This window comes from Anser brachyrhynchus (genome assembly GCF_964034855.1).
Source record: "Anser brachyrhynchus genome assembly, chromosome: 2".
Classification (NCBI taxonomy): domain Eukaryota; kingdom Metazoa; phylum Chordata; class Aves; order Anseriformes; family Anatidae; genus Anser; species Anser brachyrhynchus.
The window spans coordinates 121,770,745-121,787,895 of record NC_137695.1 but is presented as its reverse complement, the minus strand read 5'-3'; positions in this window follow the sequence as shown (position 1 = coordinate 121,787,895).

The following is a 17,151-nucleotide window of genomic DNA, read 5'->3' as shown; positions in this document are numbered from 1 at the left end:
CCATGGCGACGGGGGCCCCGCCCACCGGGCTGTTACCATGGGGATGGGGGGGCTGTTCAGTCAGTCAGTCAGTCAGTCAGTCTGTCTGTCTGTCTGTCTGTAAGTCAGTCAGTCAGTCAGTCAGTCAGTCTGTCTGTAAGTCAGTCAGTCAGTCAGTCAGTCAGTCTGTCTGTCTGTCTGTCTGTAAGTCAGTCAGTCAGTCAGTCAGTCAGTCTGTCTGTAAGTCAGTCAGTCAGTCAGTCAGTCTGTCTGTCTGTCTGTCTGTCTGTAAGTCAGTCAGTCAGTCAGTCTGTCTGTCTGTCAGTCAGTCAGTCAGTCAGTCTGTCTGTCTGTAAGTCAGTCAGTCAGTCAGTCAGTCAGTCTGTCTGTAAGTCAGTCAGTCAGTCAGTCAGTCAGTCTGTCTGTCTGTAAGTCAGTCAGTCAGTCAGTCAGTCTGTCTGTCTGTCAGTCAGTCAGTCAGTCAGTCAGTCAGTCTGTCTGTCTGTCTTCGGCTCGGTGCGTGTTACCACGCCAAATGCCTGCCATGCCCCTAGGAGGGCCGGTTTGCCCCTGTCCTCACCTCAGCTAGGTGGAGGAAGGCTCTCGTCGAGCAATGGGTCTGGACTCTGCGGTGTGACCCCCTCGCTACGCACAGTGCTGTGCGTCAGAAGCTAAAGCTAGAACTTAAAGATCTCAGTTACCCCAGTGTGGTGGTTGACAGCAGTTGGTCACCCACCCAGCTGCTGGCTCGCTCTCCACCAGCAGGAGAGGGAAAATAATCTGAAGAGCAAAAGCTGAAAACCCATGAGTCAAGATGAAGACCCATAGTGGCCCTTTGCATAGGGGAAGCAAAGCTGCATGCATGAGCAAGGCAAAAGAAGTTATTTGTTTGCTACTTCCCATCCGCGGGCAGAGAAACCTCTGCAGCTTCCAGGATTTCACCACATGCAATGGTTACTCAAGAAGACAAGTACCATAAACATGACTGTCTTCTTCCTCCGTTCCTTTTGCTTTAACCATTGCATATATTTTATGGCATGGAACATCCCTTTGGTCAGTTTGGGTCCCTGTGCTGGCTGTGTCCCCTCCCAGCTTCTGGTGAACCTCCAGCCTCCTCACCAGGAGGGCAGAATGGGAGGAAGAAAACCTCTGTTCTGTGAAAGCACTGCGGAGGAAGAGCCCAAACACAGATGTGTTGTCAACACTGCTTTCCTCCCAGATCCAAAGCACAGCACCTAGGAGCTGATATGAAGAAAATTCACTGCATCCCAGCCAGATCCAGTACAATGAACCACTGACGTTTTGGTTGAACATTTTATGTCCTCACCTGCACTGAAATAAAAGAGTGTAGTGCTATATATGAGACATGGAATGACCCTAAATGTAGTGAATGAAGAGCAAGTAATGTTTGAAAGTGCACGTTTTCAGTTTCCCAAGAATGAAAATAAGAATAAAAAGGAAAGAATGAAGTGTAAAAAATATATATCTAGTGGATATGTATATATATTTTGTATATAATAGAAAAAAAATTTGATAATAGTACAAATAGGAATCAATAGATCAGTTTACAATTAAATATTTCATTAAGAAGTAGATCCATTGTGTTTGTAAGCAAATAAATCCCTACCCTAAGTGAGGCCAGCCAAGCTGACTGGCAGCTGAAAAGTTTTGTAATGCAAACTATTGAGTATGCAAGTGATTACAGCACGAAGTTGGCTGCTTTGGGTTTCATCTGGAATTGTGAATTGACAGCTAAAATTGCTAATCATCCAGCATTCACACAAAATGCTCAATTAGTCCTCTACTGAAACATGAAGGAGGAACTTTCCTTCGCACGTGACAGTGACTTGAATGATGAACTGAGATACTTCTGAAGCCTACAGCTGGATGTGGCTCCTGCTCTGCTGAAGTAGCCAGCTAACATTCCTCATTTGTTTTCAGTGCCATGCAGCCAAAAAACCTGCCATTCTCTAAAGAGCCTGTCCAGACCCTGCTCACCATGGCTTGTGCTCCAGAAATTCTGGAAACTGTGGTTCATGGAAGCTGGGGTCACAAAGGACCTTTTAAGACTGTTAAATTTTATGCTTACACTCATCCCTTCGTAGTCAGCCAAGCCTGTGGTGAGCACACAAGTGAGAGGACCTGCTTCAGCTGATGAACAACAGGGAAAAACTGTGGTTCATCACCCAGATCCATCTCAAGGGCTAATGCTGCCTTCTATTCAGTGGTGACAATATTGTTCTCATAGAAAATGTACGTGCAAGTAATTACTTTTTCCTGCAGAATGTTCTCAGGTGTTTGACAAAGAAAAGCAGAACCACTGAAGTCTTCATGTATAATACATTTCACATAGCTCCCCTGTCTCAACTGTATATGCCAGTCATGTCTTCTTGTAAAGAACTTTTGTCTTTATTTAGGAAAAAAAAATAAAAATAAGGCTCAACTTCAGTTGGCTTCTGCATTTGAAGCCTTTGTATGAATATGTCAAGAATGAAAATGCAGTCACATGTTGTTCCATTCAACTTTCCTTGGATTCATGCATAGTACACAGCTGTTGTCTAAGTGAAAGTGTCCTGTGGTGAGAGAGACTGAATTAGCAAAGAGGATGTCTAAACTGTAATTGCTTTAAAAAGGCCAAATGACTTTATTATGATTTTTTATTTTTTTTAATATAAATAGGTTTCTCATGTTTTGACAGGCCTATCTACCCTAAACATTGGCATTATTCCTGTCTGTCTTTCTCTGTGATTGCCTCCTCCTTGGTTAAGGCTGTCAGCAATATTTTGAGACATCACCTGAATACAGATTAGCACATAATTTTTTCTCAGTGAAATTTAGATAGTCAAAGAACATCTGGAAATTTAAATCTGTCTATCCCTAGCAGTCAATTTAATTTGCATAACATTATTATTGTGACCAATGTTTTCTTGCACAGCTATAGATTGAAAGCAGTTAATTACAATCTGGTGGCTCTGGTTCCTTAATTAAACTTGGGTCTGTGTTTTTCTTTATGTCTGAAATACTGCTCAATTATCCTGGATATTTTTCTCCTAGAGATTAAAACTAACATCATTGTACAGTCTTCTATTTGATAATAATTCAGGTAATGGACAACAAATCTTTTATTTTCAAAATCTCAGTGTAGTTGGTGCTGTCTAGAGGTAAATATATAATTAAAGTGCAAGGAAAAATAATGAAAAACAGTTGTTAAACACTCCCCCTGCCACCCACCTTGATTTTTGGATGTAACGTAAGAAGAAGAAAAGGAAAAAAGACTAAAGTTAGAGCATAAGCAAGATTAACAGTAGTTTCTCTAGAAATATATTTAAAATATAAACACCAGGGAGGCTTTAAAAAGAGTGGTCAGGATAGGTGTAGGCAAAATTAATATTATTTTTTTTTGGTTTGTAAACGTTAAGGAACAACCAGGATAGTGGTCTTGGAGGCTGAGATTGAGAGCTAACACTTGACGTGAGTAAATACTTACTGACTGAGACCAAAATAAGACTGGCACTGTCGTGGCAGAGTGGCAGGTCTTTTAGCTTCAAGGACCGGTGTTGCCAAAATAAATTTACTGTCTAAAGAAAAACAACAGAAGAAATGTAAGATACAAAACAGGTACACATTGATGTGGTGGGATTACTCTGAACCTCAGGAACATATGGGAGACCTTTTTATCTACTAGGCAACACATAAATTTGGAAGGTACTTTTCAATAATTGACAAAACAGGAAAGTGTACATCTTCAAAAAATAAATAAGAAGTACAGATTTAAATTGAAAAAGTCTTGGGGTTAGTGTATGTCTAGAGAGATGGAAAGATCTGAGAATTTAATTAGTTTACCAAGTTATGGTACATTCCTTAACTTATCATAGTTTAAGTGGCAGCATGCTAGCTGCATCTAGTCTGTGGGATCTTTTATGCAATCTGCTACCTTTTTCTTGGAGGAGGTAGAGAATAACGGTTTGGATTGTGTTTACTCACCAAATACCTACTTCTACTCTTCGAGGAAAAGCCTCTTGTCTTCAGTACTCTGCATACAGAGTATTCAGAAAGGTCTGTTGACAATGTCCCTAGATAGGGAGGCTTCAAAGGAAGGTGTCTTCTGGTAGAACCAGGGCAGCTGTTGATACTTTGATGTGTTTTGTGTTTTTTTTTTTTTAATGGAATTTCCCTAACTTGAACTTGGCTGCTACAGTTTGCTGAGGTTATACTATGGTGAGACTAAGACTCACATAGGAAACTATTTTCTTTCAATTTAATGTTAGTTCAGATAACACCTGCCAAAACAGCGAGAGATCCTGCCTGACCTGGGACTGGCCAGGACAGGATTTCCCGCAGCAAGCTAAAGGTGCCGGTAAATATTGCCACGGTGTGCACTTTGACACCACTCTGAGAAGGCACAACATCAATGCTGAAACTGAGAAGTGTCTAATATAGAAATCTGGTAACTGGGGCAGCTGCAAGAGAAGTTTCAGAGTTCACGAAATCTCAGTTCACTATCTCTTGAAGATGTTTCCACCTTTAGATACCAAATTCTTGCTAGAACTGCTTGGGACGTTCACTGTGCTTTGGGACATTCACGGTGCTTCTCCAACCTTTAGCCTTTGAACACCTACTTTATAACTCACTTGGCTTCGCACAACAATTCTGTGGTAAATTTCCAGGCAGAAAATATAGGCGTTTTTCCTTTTCTTTGGGTGGGGTAAGGTGGGAGAACAAACAAAACCCACAATGGAGTTTGGAGAATGAAGATACGTAACAGAAACTTTTCAAGACACTTCTGAAGTCACAGTGAAGTATAATGTCTTCTTGGTTAGAAAACTCATATCTTTCTTACTCCAGCGCCAAATGAATTACTGCTGACATATCATTTTTATTTAAATCCTTTTTTTTTTTTTTCACCAAAATTGCAAAGTCCTGTAAGACAGGTTTTGTGAGTGCTGGTCAGCAGGTAATTCCTTGGTTTTATTGCTTCTCCAGAAGCTGCAGTCCCATGGCACTTGTGCTGGAAAGCGAAGAGTGCAGCAGGGAGGAGGACCTCTGTGCTTTGTGGTTGTGGAGTGAACTGGGTTAGAGGGAAATTTCCCTTAGGAAACAACATAGGAACAAGAAAAGGGTTGGGGTGAACACAATGGGTTGTAATGGCCCATGGGCACAATGTGCCAGCTGTTTTGCAGCTGATAACATTGTATGATAAACCAAAGGAAATTTCTTAGGGGCTGAGAGATTCACATTTCTATTAAAAATAAATAAATAAATAAATAAATAAATCACCACTATAACAAACAGAACACAGTCCATTAAAAATATATCAGCATTACTAACTTCTAAAGCTCTATACTTCTCAAACTCAGTATGTTAAAATAGTTAAGAAGACTTTGTTTCTGTTGTTGAAGTCTAATATTCTGCTATTTCATCTTCACTTCAATCTCCTTTAATCTAGAATTTCTTTGACTTAACTCTGCAATTTGCATTGGATTTTGAAAGCAATATATTACAATAATTGCAAAACAGCAACAATCCAGTGCCTTCATTCTTCCACTGCTGTTTGGGTGTCTACAAATGCATCATCACTGCTATTTTTTTGCTGGTTATATTTACTTCTGATACTGAAAAGATGTGGCCTACAAGTGACAGATATTCGGATTTTATTTGACAAGAATTGCACATTTGCAAAAATTTCTAACAAAAGAGAAACAGTAGAATAAAATGAAAGATGAAGAAGAGAGAATACAACTGAAAAAAAGAAACACAAAAAAACTACAGCTCCAGTTGTAGCACACACAAGCAGAACAGAACTGCTTCCAGTTACAGTGGACAAAATGAGGCTGACTGCTTCAATACCTTTGAAAGAAAGATAGCAGTGATTTGAATTCATGATAAGTTTAACTTAGCAGCTGATACCATGTGACCAAAGGGTTAAAGAATTCACAGAAAAATAAAAAATAAAAAAGGGGGATTTAAGGATTACAAACAAATCTTCCATTGACAATACACATTAAATAAAAAGTAAAATAGACATTTTATTACATTTTAAAATGAAATATTTCTATTCTTTCTGCAGATGCTCTATAAATCAGGACAGTTAAATCAATCTTGACAGGGCTAATGTATATTCATTTTGATGCTCTAGTAGCTATCTCCTTTCTCTTTCATGGCAACAAATGGGTACAGAGGCAAAGTACAGAGAAAGATGAAGGTTTCAGAGGCCTGACAGTTGGTCTGTAGTGCAGCAGATGCTACGAAACAGATTTAGCTACAGTAGGAAACCATCTTGACTAGGAAAAGCAATGAGGGCATGTTTACTTTGATGTGACAGCAAGCAAGTCTATAGATGGCAAATCTTCAGAAGACCTCCCACTACTTCTGCAAAGGGGGAATTTGTAATAATGATAATATTAGAAAAAACTAAGGAAGACAAATTCCCACAAATCTAGCTACTGCGTGGCTTATTTCCCCTTCTCACTTTATACCCCCTCTCATTGTGTCCCTCTCCAGTTCCTCAGTGATGTCCATACCAAATATCAGGTTCTCCCCTTCTACCACACTCTCTAAGGTCCTTTCGGTACCTCCATCTCCTTTGAGAAGGACCACTAGCTTTTTTGTGTCCCCAGCGATGCTTTAACAGTAGTACGTTCCCACAACATACCCCTGGCAGTCTCTTCAGGAAAATAACTCGCTACTGTCTGTAATTTAAAGTGCATAAAACATACAGGTATATAAGCCTTCTCTAGCTACAGCTGCTAGTGTCAGTCCCCCATGAACTTGGGCTTGCCATTACATTTCATGCTGGCTGTCAGTTTGGTACAGCACCTACCGCAATCAACAGCGAGACCTCAGAAGGGTCATTCAGCCAGCATTCGGCACAGGATGGATGCCCCCTCTTGATACCTAGGGATTTCCCTTTGGTGGAGCAGAGGCACAGCAACTGCGGTGTGACTTGCACCGTACTGCTCCAAGAAGAGCTAGGGGGAGTTCCAGGAGCAAGCTGTGATGGGGGACATGCGCCCGGTCGTGACTGTGTTCGGTGAGATGCGTCTTCCCGTTGAGATGTTGGGACTGTTCACAGTCACGACGGGTGAAATGAAGTGCGTCTACAAATGTTTTCAGGATCATTCACTGCGCTGATGAATCCAATTTTCTTTCGTTTGCAGAATATAATTATCTAGATTAACTGCAAATGTATTTATTTATTTATTTTTGCAAATCAGAAGTCAGCTCCCAGATGTCTCTGCTGGTTTCAGAGCAAGCTTTGCCTAAATCAGGATTTAAGAGATGTGGATGCCTCTTTTTCTATTCTCCATACAATAAACAAAATCAGCACAAATTGTTCTGTGTGTTCTTGAAAGTGTTTAGAAAACGAGAAAATTTCTTCCTAATGTCCCCCTAGTATTTTTAGAGCTCAAATACAATTTCCAGGGAGAACTTCCCGACAGCATTGCAGAGAAACAGGCTGCGAACTAACAGTAGGTGGTGCTGATACTACAGGCAGCAGTGACTGCAGGCTGGACTTCAAAGCCACCAATTCAGAACTTTTTCCCCCAGTTGATGCCATTACTACAGCTCTTTCTAATCTTAAATATTGTCGTCTTGTTGCTGTGGGGGCTAAGAGCTGTCGCTGCATACCAAGGCGATGCAGTAGGGAGTGCTATACAGAACAACGTATAGAGCAAACCCACAGCGTATAGCATTTGATCCCTCCCCTGGTTCAAGTAACAGGATAGCAACGTGTTAGGTAGCAGAGATGGGAATTCTCAGAAGCTTTGACAGAATGCTGCCAATGAACCAAAGGTTAGGTTGAGGTGGTTTCTTTACCTTTGATATAGTGCACACCTATAGGAATACCTCTATATTACCACATACACGAAGAGACATGCTTGGAACTTGAATTTGCATTATAGAGCGGGCACTTGAAAGCGAATTTGTGGAGAGTCTCTGCATAGAATACCATTCCTAACGCTTTGAATCATTACTTTTGAGTCATTATTCAGAGCAAGCTATATTTCTTGCAAAATGCTCTTGATGTAAGTATCTGATGGTTATCCAGTTGTGGAAAGCATCATATGTCCTTGAGTCTCTTTTTCCTGTCTGTCAATGCATGACTCTGCCATAGGGTAAGGTGAGATTTTTGCTAGGGAACATCATTTAGAAGTACAGGCAACACATCATAAGGAATTTAATGCCAGGAAATACTAATTGCTTCTTCAATTTGCTAGTGGTAATAGGAAGGAATGAATTTGTTAAATTTCTGTCACTTATAAGTAGAATTATACACAGTTCCCATGCTATTCTCAAATTATTTGCACTGAAGGTTATAAAATTTTATTAAGCCCAGAGTTACTTGGAAACAACTAAAATTTTGTCTTTTTCTTTATAAAGATTCTAATTGTACAGCAATGCTCAGAGAGACACATCTAGAAATAAACAAAACATTTCAGCTGTGTTCTGGTCTCCTAGGGACGCTCATTCCTTTTCAGATTTGTTTCTTCTATCATTTTATTTATTGCATCTTAGAACACAGTTTGACCTGATCTTTTTTTTTTTTTTTCTCCTTTTAGAGGTTGAAATTAAAAAATAAAATAAAATAAAATTTGGAGGGTGAAATACACCAGCGAACACAGGCAATACTTCATCCTCATCTCCTTAAGCTTCTGCCCTTACCCTCAATGCAGGGTCTAGAATGTCATCTACAGGCATCCTGCGCATGCTAACTTTCCTTTCATTTCTACATTTTGTATTTCTCGTCTTTGGCAGTTCTCTAATCTTCCCTCATTACCGAAAATGTAAATGGAAGAAATGAGGAAGGGAAAAAATTAAAAGAGGTGAATAACAAGAGGCAGTTATTGTCTGCTACTCAGCAGCCATGACAGTAACTCCTAGGCACTTATAGACAAATGATGGAAGTCTGGATCTACAAATCTCCCTCCCATTACCCTGTATTAGCAAGGACAGCTTAAAGCAGAGTTGTAGAACCTGCCACACCTTGCAAACTGGGAGATGATGAACACCACCCGGGCTCATAGAGTGTATGTGAACTTTGGAAAAAGATAGTACCTAAAAATTTCTATAAAGAAAGATTTCTGGAAAAAAAAAAAAAAAAAAAGATCTCTCCGGTGAGTCTTTGAAGTGTTCTGTACAAAGCAAAAGTACATGATTGCCAAGGAAGGTCACTTGGTATGGCATAAGCTGGTGGCTTGATGCTTGCAGGTTTATGCAGACTAGAGAAACAGGGAGTCAACTGCAAGTTACTTTTGGAAATAAAATGTTTTTCTTCCAGTCACTTCCTTTTCTGAGATCTGTTTTGGCCTTTGCTCAAATAAGAATGAAAAATTAAAATCTTTAAGAATGTTCATGAGCAAAATTAAAGAGGTCATTTATTTTTAATGATTTTTGGTTGGTTAGTTTGGATAGCTTGAATTTTGGAACAAGTCATTTAGAAAAGGAAAGTTGGAATCTCTCAGTAATGATGCTAACAGATATTTTGTCAGGCTCAAAATGTTTTTGATGGTTTATTTGTTTTTCCCAAAAATGTTTTCAGGAACAAATATTTGTTGAAACCAAAGCCTTTTCTTCATTAACATGTCAGTTTTGACGACCTGGCCTTTTGCAGTTGAAAAATTACTTCAGTGAGAAATTTCTGCCCAACTATAACTATAGCAGGGTAGGATTAGGTGATTCTGCAGTCCTGCTTCATTGGTCTTCTCCACAGATGATTGTGAAAATACTCTTGACGTGCTCCAGGTTCACCTGGTAGTTTACCTCTGAGTAAAGACAATGTCTGGTTATCCATCTTGTTCTGGAACTACATTTCAGATATCTGATGTGAAATTATATTCTAGTCAAATAAATCTGTTAATAAATTGTGGTCTAGCCACAATTAGTGAAAGAGTATGGTAAAAACTAGTGAAAGAGTACGGTAAAAACAGTCCCAGGATGCACAGTTACAGAGATTTTTGTCTATCTAGGTGATGTGTCAAGCTGGACGTCCTCTCATGTACCACTTATCAAGGAAGAGCTGCTGGCTGCTACAGCAATGAAAAGTGGCATTAACAGGACTTTGATTACTAAAAGAATTGCTGAAGGATCGACTTGTGCTTTTGTGCTGCTTAGCCATTGAGAAGCTACAAGCTGTTCGTAGGTCAGCCTGCCTTCAGAGTTTTGGGGAGTTTCATCTAGAGTGTTTACCCAACTTTGATTCCTTCCTCTGACTTGTTTTGCATTTAAGTGAAAAGCACTTTGTAACAGGGCTCCTGAACACTCACCGTTTCCCTGTGCTTTATGCAGTGTTACATGATGAGACACCAGCCCCGGGCAAAGCCTTCCCAAGATGAACATACAGGCAGTGCACTTAGGATCGAGCCAAACTCCCCAGAAAAACTCTTCCTCATGAAGCATTTTACACGATCCAAATCTCATGTGTGGCTGTACAAGTCGTCGGTGGCTGTGAGGCATTTTTGGCCTTCTTTGAAACTACTTGGTATGACATGGTATCGGCTTCTTATTCTGTTGGATTTTTACTCTATTTGTACACAACTAGGAACTGGTAATTTGTTAAGGGATGCTGTTACATATCTGTGCTTGTGGAATTACATTCAATATTGCTAGCTTAGTCACTTCACCAGGTAGCTGGCACTGGCCCAGGAATGAAAGATATTAGCAGGCAGAAGCACCTTCAGACACATTGACACTGGTCTAGCAGAGCTATAGCAAATGCTGTGGGTGAGCAGTATCAGGATACCACTTCCAGGAGGGAAACAATAACAAGATAGAGATCTTTGATCAACAGAGGTTTCTTCTGCAGTGACTCCACTAGCGTAGCACATCTGTGAGGCAATTAGAGGTTACCTTTGTATTAAGAAATAAACCAATTTTTTAATGGGAAAAGTATGCTGAGTTACCCAACACAATATTGCTGCATTCAGTAATTAAAAATGAGTATATCTCAGGGTACCAAGGGGCCTTTCTGTATTTCTCTTGCCAGCAATGGCATGAAGCTCAATTTTTCACATCTAAATTTTCAAATCTCCTCCACCTCTGTCTGAATGCAATACTGGGTTGCACCCTGGAACTTCTGGATCATTTTACTCACCAGAATGTGCTTTCAATGCTAGGCAAGAAGACTGCTATGTAGAATTTGTGTCAGAGTGCAGAGGATTGCATGATAAGCTTATGCTGGTCTAAGGTGAAGCACAGATTCCAGGATTCAGGATTGTGATCTGTGGCTTGCTGAGTTACTGCTCATCAACCATGCATCAATAACTGTCCGTGCATGTTCTTACTGTGTAACAGAAGTAAGGTATCATGACTTAGAAAACCCATCTTTATGTGAATATTGTAACCTGACATACAGTTCAAGTAAGAAAGTTGGGGATTTTGATTTAGGTTATGATACCTTAGAATGGATTAAAAATAGCAGTGTTGAAAGAGGCATAATGTAACAGCAGTGGTTCAGTCATCAGAATAATTATGCTGGCTGCACTTGAAAGCTTTTTCACATGTAGACAAACTGAGAGCCTTCAGGCTGTAATGCGATCTATATAGATTAGTTATTCCGACATAGTTCATTATTGTACTTTTGGTTATGACTGAAGGGGAAGTTTGCAAGAAATGGACTGCACAAATCAAAATTCAAAATCTGAGCTCTGCGAATGCTGGCAAGTTGAAATTTACAAGCAAACTTTCTTTGTCTGTGTTTTACTTTACCAAAGTTTTCAGTTACTCCAGTATTTAATGTACTTACCACTGCATCTCTGAGCAAAGTCAGCATGTCTATCTGCCCTGCACTAGCAATGAACTTCACCACACAGAGAGAATGATTTTTTTTCAAAGATATGTAAGTGTTTACAAACTCAGAAAAATGTCTAATGGGATTTGGTGTCTAAATACTTTGAAAAATCTGGCCATAAATGATTTGCCTAGGATTACAGAGCGAACCTGTGACGAAGACTTGAGCTGAAGTTTTAGGTTAGGTCTCTTTGAAAAAGTTCAGTTCCAGAAGCACAAACTAATATTTGCCAATTTTTGCAATGAATTTATTTCCATCAACTTCTGACACACTATAGATTCACTTTTGTTTTGCTTTGCTTGGGTTTTAACTTTGCTAAAACAGAAGATGAAGCAGCTTCCTGTTATAACAAACTACCTCACTGTATCCTAGAAACTTACTTCTAATATAGTATTTCTAATTTTGTTCATTTTCCACATATACATTTAACTCATTTGTTCTTTGTCTTTGAGCAACCATGGGATGAGGTCAATACCAAGAAGTGGTCAGAATTTTAAATACAGAATACAGACTGGGTCCCTGTTGACATTTAAAAATCTGAGCTCTTCCAGTAACTGTATGTAATATAGGTCAGTTAAAAATTAAGGCAGGATGGAAGGAAATTACTTCCTTCTCATGGTTTAAGAAAAGGAAAATGAATCTGAAATTGAAGGTTTGTTTTTAACAAACCAGTGTAATAGGGCTGAATAAATTAAACTGTCAGTCTCTAGTCATTACACATCTTCCTGTGTGAAGCATGGAAATTGGAAGCACAGACTGTGCATATTATGTTAATACTATTTACTCTACTTGGTATCCATGACGTTGTATCCTGGTGAGTCTAAGCTACAACAGAATTATTCCTTACAGAAGAGAAAGAGAAATAAGGTTAATGAAACTGCATCTTGGCACTATAGCTAAGTAAAACACTACTCTGACTAGAGTGCTGAACAGTATTTGGGGTATTCATGAGCTATTCTGCAGATGCTATGGCTCACATTAGCATGTATAACACCAAATCATCCTGTCAAAGAACCCTTTTTCTGTTCAACAGTATAACAAGGCATTGATTGTGATTGTTGGATTATAGAGTCTGTCTACTGAGATTTGTGCAAGATGTTAAAATGACACAAAAGGCTATATTCTTAACTAGAATTCGAAGTACAAATTTCATAAAATACATTGTCCTAAAAATATAAGTGAAGAGTGTACATTTAGAACTGCCTTTTTGTTTCTTTGTGCTTTAGTATTCTGGAGTGTCTTACACGGTGTTCCGATTTCACAGCAGACAAATATTTCAGCTCCACCAAGGAGTTATTTATCTTAAAATAATTAATAGAAAATATATTGATTTCCTCCAGGAAAAAGTCTCATTTTGTCATATTGAGTGATATCCTGAACACAATGTGATTATTTGAAAGTAGGCAACTTCTTTTCAGATAAAGATGAGACAAAGTTAATGAATATTTTTGTCTGCTGCGCATAGCTTTGACTTCAACAGAACAAACACTAAAGCACTAGTGGATATCAAATTGTTCTTTTATGTTATATAATGCAGATCTACATCTGATACCGCAGGATTTAGTGTCTATCCCTTGGGCTATGTCTAGCCTCCCATCCCCCGTTATGCTATCTACTGGCTTTACTTTGGAAAAGCTTAATATTTATTACAGTCACTAGAAGACTGTTTTAGCATTAGTTCAGCAATACAACATATATGCAAGCTGTGGTATGTGTGTACTGGTGAGGCTCATGCTTTACTCCTAGCCCTATAATGCCATGTGCAAGCATGTGGTGATTCTGTGGTTGAAATGAAGGATGAAACGAGAATGACCTTATTATGTTTTTTTCAAGGATGGCTCCAAGGGTCATGACATTGCAAAGAGAGGTGAGGCCATGGCTCTGAGAACCATCAGATCTGCCATGTGGTTGTCAAGTCCGCCTTCAGCTCTATGGGACAGCAACACACTGTAAGGGATTTTCCTCCCTTGAGTGCCAGCCTAGTGCCATGCACACCCCTCACTGCACATCACCATCGCTCAGCCCTGCCACCAGGGCATGCATCCCAATGACCGAGAGAGGTTGTTCCAGCCAGCCACTAGTACTTGTTCCCATCTTACCAGGACAGTGCTCGGGGCTTCCAGGCCAAGGCTGTGGCAGAGATGCTCTGCAGCAAGACCGAAAAGGAGCAGCACTGCCTTTTTCTGCCCATAGGAGGATTTTTTTCTGACTCTCTGGAAATAGCAACATTTACAAAGAAAGTTTGTTTTCTGACTCTGAAAAAAGCACAGAACCATTCTGGCAAGAGTGAAATGGTGAAAAAAAATGTAATTTCAGAAAAGCTAAACTGTTTTCATTGGATTATTTTTTCTCCAAAATTAAGCAGAACAAACATTTTCCCTTGTTTGAGACCCCAGACATGTGGGCAGTCAAGGCTGTTACCCATTATGTAGAAGAGCCCTTAGCTGGTGTTGCTGACTGTGAGTTCCAGGTACGTCAACAAATTGGCCTAGAGATGTGCAAAAATACAAAGAAGGGTAAAAAAAATCTACTTTCAGTGAATGTGGTGAACGGGCAAGGGGAAAAGGTGGGGAGATACTCTTGTGACTTTAAACAGGCCACTGTATTCCTAAGAGAGCCTCGAAAGTTCAAGAAATCTTTCTGAGAACAACAGAACTCATGCTCATTTCTGCAAATAACATATTTAATGCCAAGAAAATTTCTGAAATAGGTTAGGAGGCAGAGTACATGCTCTTACCCTTGGTATGCATCTGGAAGGTTGTATTATGATACAATTTGGAGGTGGATATTTCTGCTGAAAGAAAGTAGAATTTTCTAAACCATTGATCACAGACATAAAATGACCTAAAGTGAAAGTGGAATGATGGCTCTGTTGCAATGTAATATATAAGAAATCAGTTTCAAAGGAACATAAAACATTATTTTGAGAAAAATCTAAAATATATTTGTTTTAATTAGACAAAAATTGGCTGACGAAATTATTTGCATTTATCACTGTGAAATGTAGTAAATTAATTCATACATGACACATTAATATTTCTGTTTAAACCTGCATAGATGATTCTTAATTTGCTTTGCTAATCAAAATGTACAGCTGTAATTTGGGGATAGGAGGAAATTACTAAGTTCCAGAAGGTTGTTTCACAGCATGTTTTACCAAGTGGAAATTTGGGCAGAACATTTAGAGAATCTAAAATACAAATCCTCTTTATTAACAATAAAAGTAAGTGACTTTAGATTCAGCAACAAATAAGATAAAGTTAGGGCTGAATATATGTAACATATGGAAAGGAGAAAAAAAAGCTAATTAAAAAGAATATAGACCCCCGGATGCTACATGTATTAAAAGGCATGGATCTATTAAGAAGTTTAGGTGACTACCTCATGGGAAATCAGGGAGAGAAAGAGACCTCTAGGGACACCATAGATACCTTTGTACCTCTGTGACTTAGTGATGAGTATGTTTAATACACATTTTGTTGATTTTGTCATTTCATTTTACAATTTAATTTGTACTGGGGGAGGGGAGGAGGTCCCAAAATTCACTTGATGAGAAACATACTTCTGCAGAAAAAGAGTATCCGAGAAAAAAATAAGATTATGCAATGTATGTGTCATCTAGGCGGTTATACTCTAATTAAAAGAATTAATCCTAAGTTTACATAAGAAAGGAAGAAATCGCGGAAGCTCAGTGTGTTTTTCCGCAATGCTGATTTTATTGGACTTTTATGCCTTTGTCCAGACAACATACGTGGGCTGCAGAATACAAAATAAGGCTGGAAAAGTGCTGTGCATCTGCCTCTCTTTGTTCTGAGAAAATCACAAGTATGGTTCCCACCAGACTTCAAAAGACCAATCTAAATGGTTTAAAGATATGAAACCCTGGAACTGTTTAAATACTCCTGGAGTGTTAAAACAAAATGTTTAAATCCAAATAACAGGACCTTTCTATAATCTACAAGTATTCCACTACATAAACAGACCTCCTCAGAGTGGCAGAGAACGTAAAGGGAAAAAGGCTCCCTTTTGCAGAAAGCTGGCATTTGTGTTAAAATTGCTCTTTAATTCAGACTGCACCAGTCCGACAAGTCTCACGCCACTGTATAAGACACAGCAACTGCTTATCAAGCAGGAAAATGTCAAAAAGCAACATGATTTATTTGCCAGAAAGGGGGAAAAGCACTCAAAGCTACAACAGACTTGACCTAAGGCCCTTTAAATTCAATGAGAGAATTGTGAAAGTCCTGAGCAACTACACCTTCAGGAAATCATGGTGAACAACAAGCCCCTTCATCCACCTCTCCTGACTGAGCTGGTGCATTGGTGTTGTTTTGCTTATTGCTTTCTCTCTAATCTCCATCTGGTGCTGGTAGCAGCCAAATGCTGAGATTCTCATTTGCTTTTCCAATTGAACAAAATGGGCAGTTTTACAGCCCCATATCCTCCTCTTACTCACAAGCACCAGCAACAGTGTTAAGGGTTCTCTGTACGTGATAGGCAAAACCGTGCATCCATCCACACACCACCGCAGTTAAAATAGGCCATCTGAAGCAGTGGCACCCAGCTGTCCTCCAGAAAGATGTAACTTGGTGCTACAGGCAGTAAGGCTTGGGGAAGGGAAGGAATTGCAGGTTTTCCTCTGCATGGGGGGAGGTTTTCAAACAGGGAAGGACTCTGGACATTGCAAAGGGATATAGGGCTCTTCCTTTGAGAAGGTACCCATACACAAAAAAGGAATACAGGAGGATATTTTTTCTCCTCTACTAAATAACAAGCACTGAAAGTGGCCCTGAGGCAATGGGAACTGGTGGAACTGAATCAATAAACAGGTGCCAGAGAGGAAATCCAAAGAAATGACAGATTTGGGAGGTCTGACCGTGTTGTCTGTGGGCACTCAAGAAAAAGAAATATCTGGGTGATGCAGAGTGGATGACATCTTCTAAGCATCAAGGGATTTTGGATCTAATATCTTGCAAGCCCTCAGCAGCAGACCTGAGTCCCCCAGCTACCTTTGAAATCCCAGCCACTGGAGATTATATTATTTTTGGAGAAGGATGGAAATATCCTACCTACACTGTAAATGCTATAGCTTTGAAAAGAGTACAATGAAACCTTTCAGGTGGTCTGCTCTTGTCAGCTACAGTGGTCGGATTCCAGCTTTGGCTTCCCGCAATGTTTTGTGTTGATGTAACTGTAAGTGTTGGGCCATGCAAACGCCTATGGAGAAGAAATGCCTACAGTCACACTTTTCCCTATATACATACAGTGCATAAATATTTCAGCTGTAAGTGCTTCATCTAGCAGCCTTCCCTGTGTTCCCTTTGTGAAAGGTAGTAGCCCAGAGGGATTTGTCCCATGAAGCACCAAATTAACCTTGCAAGTGA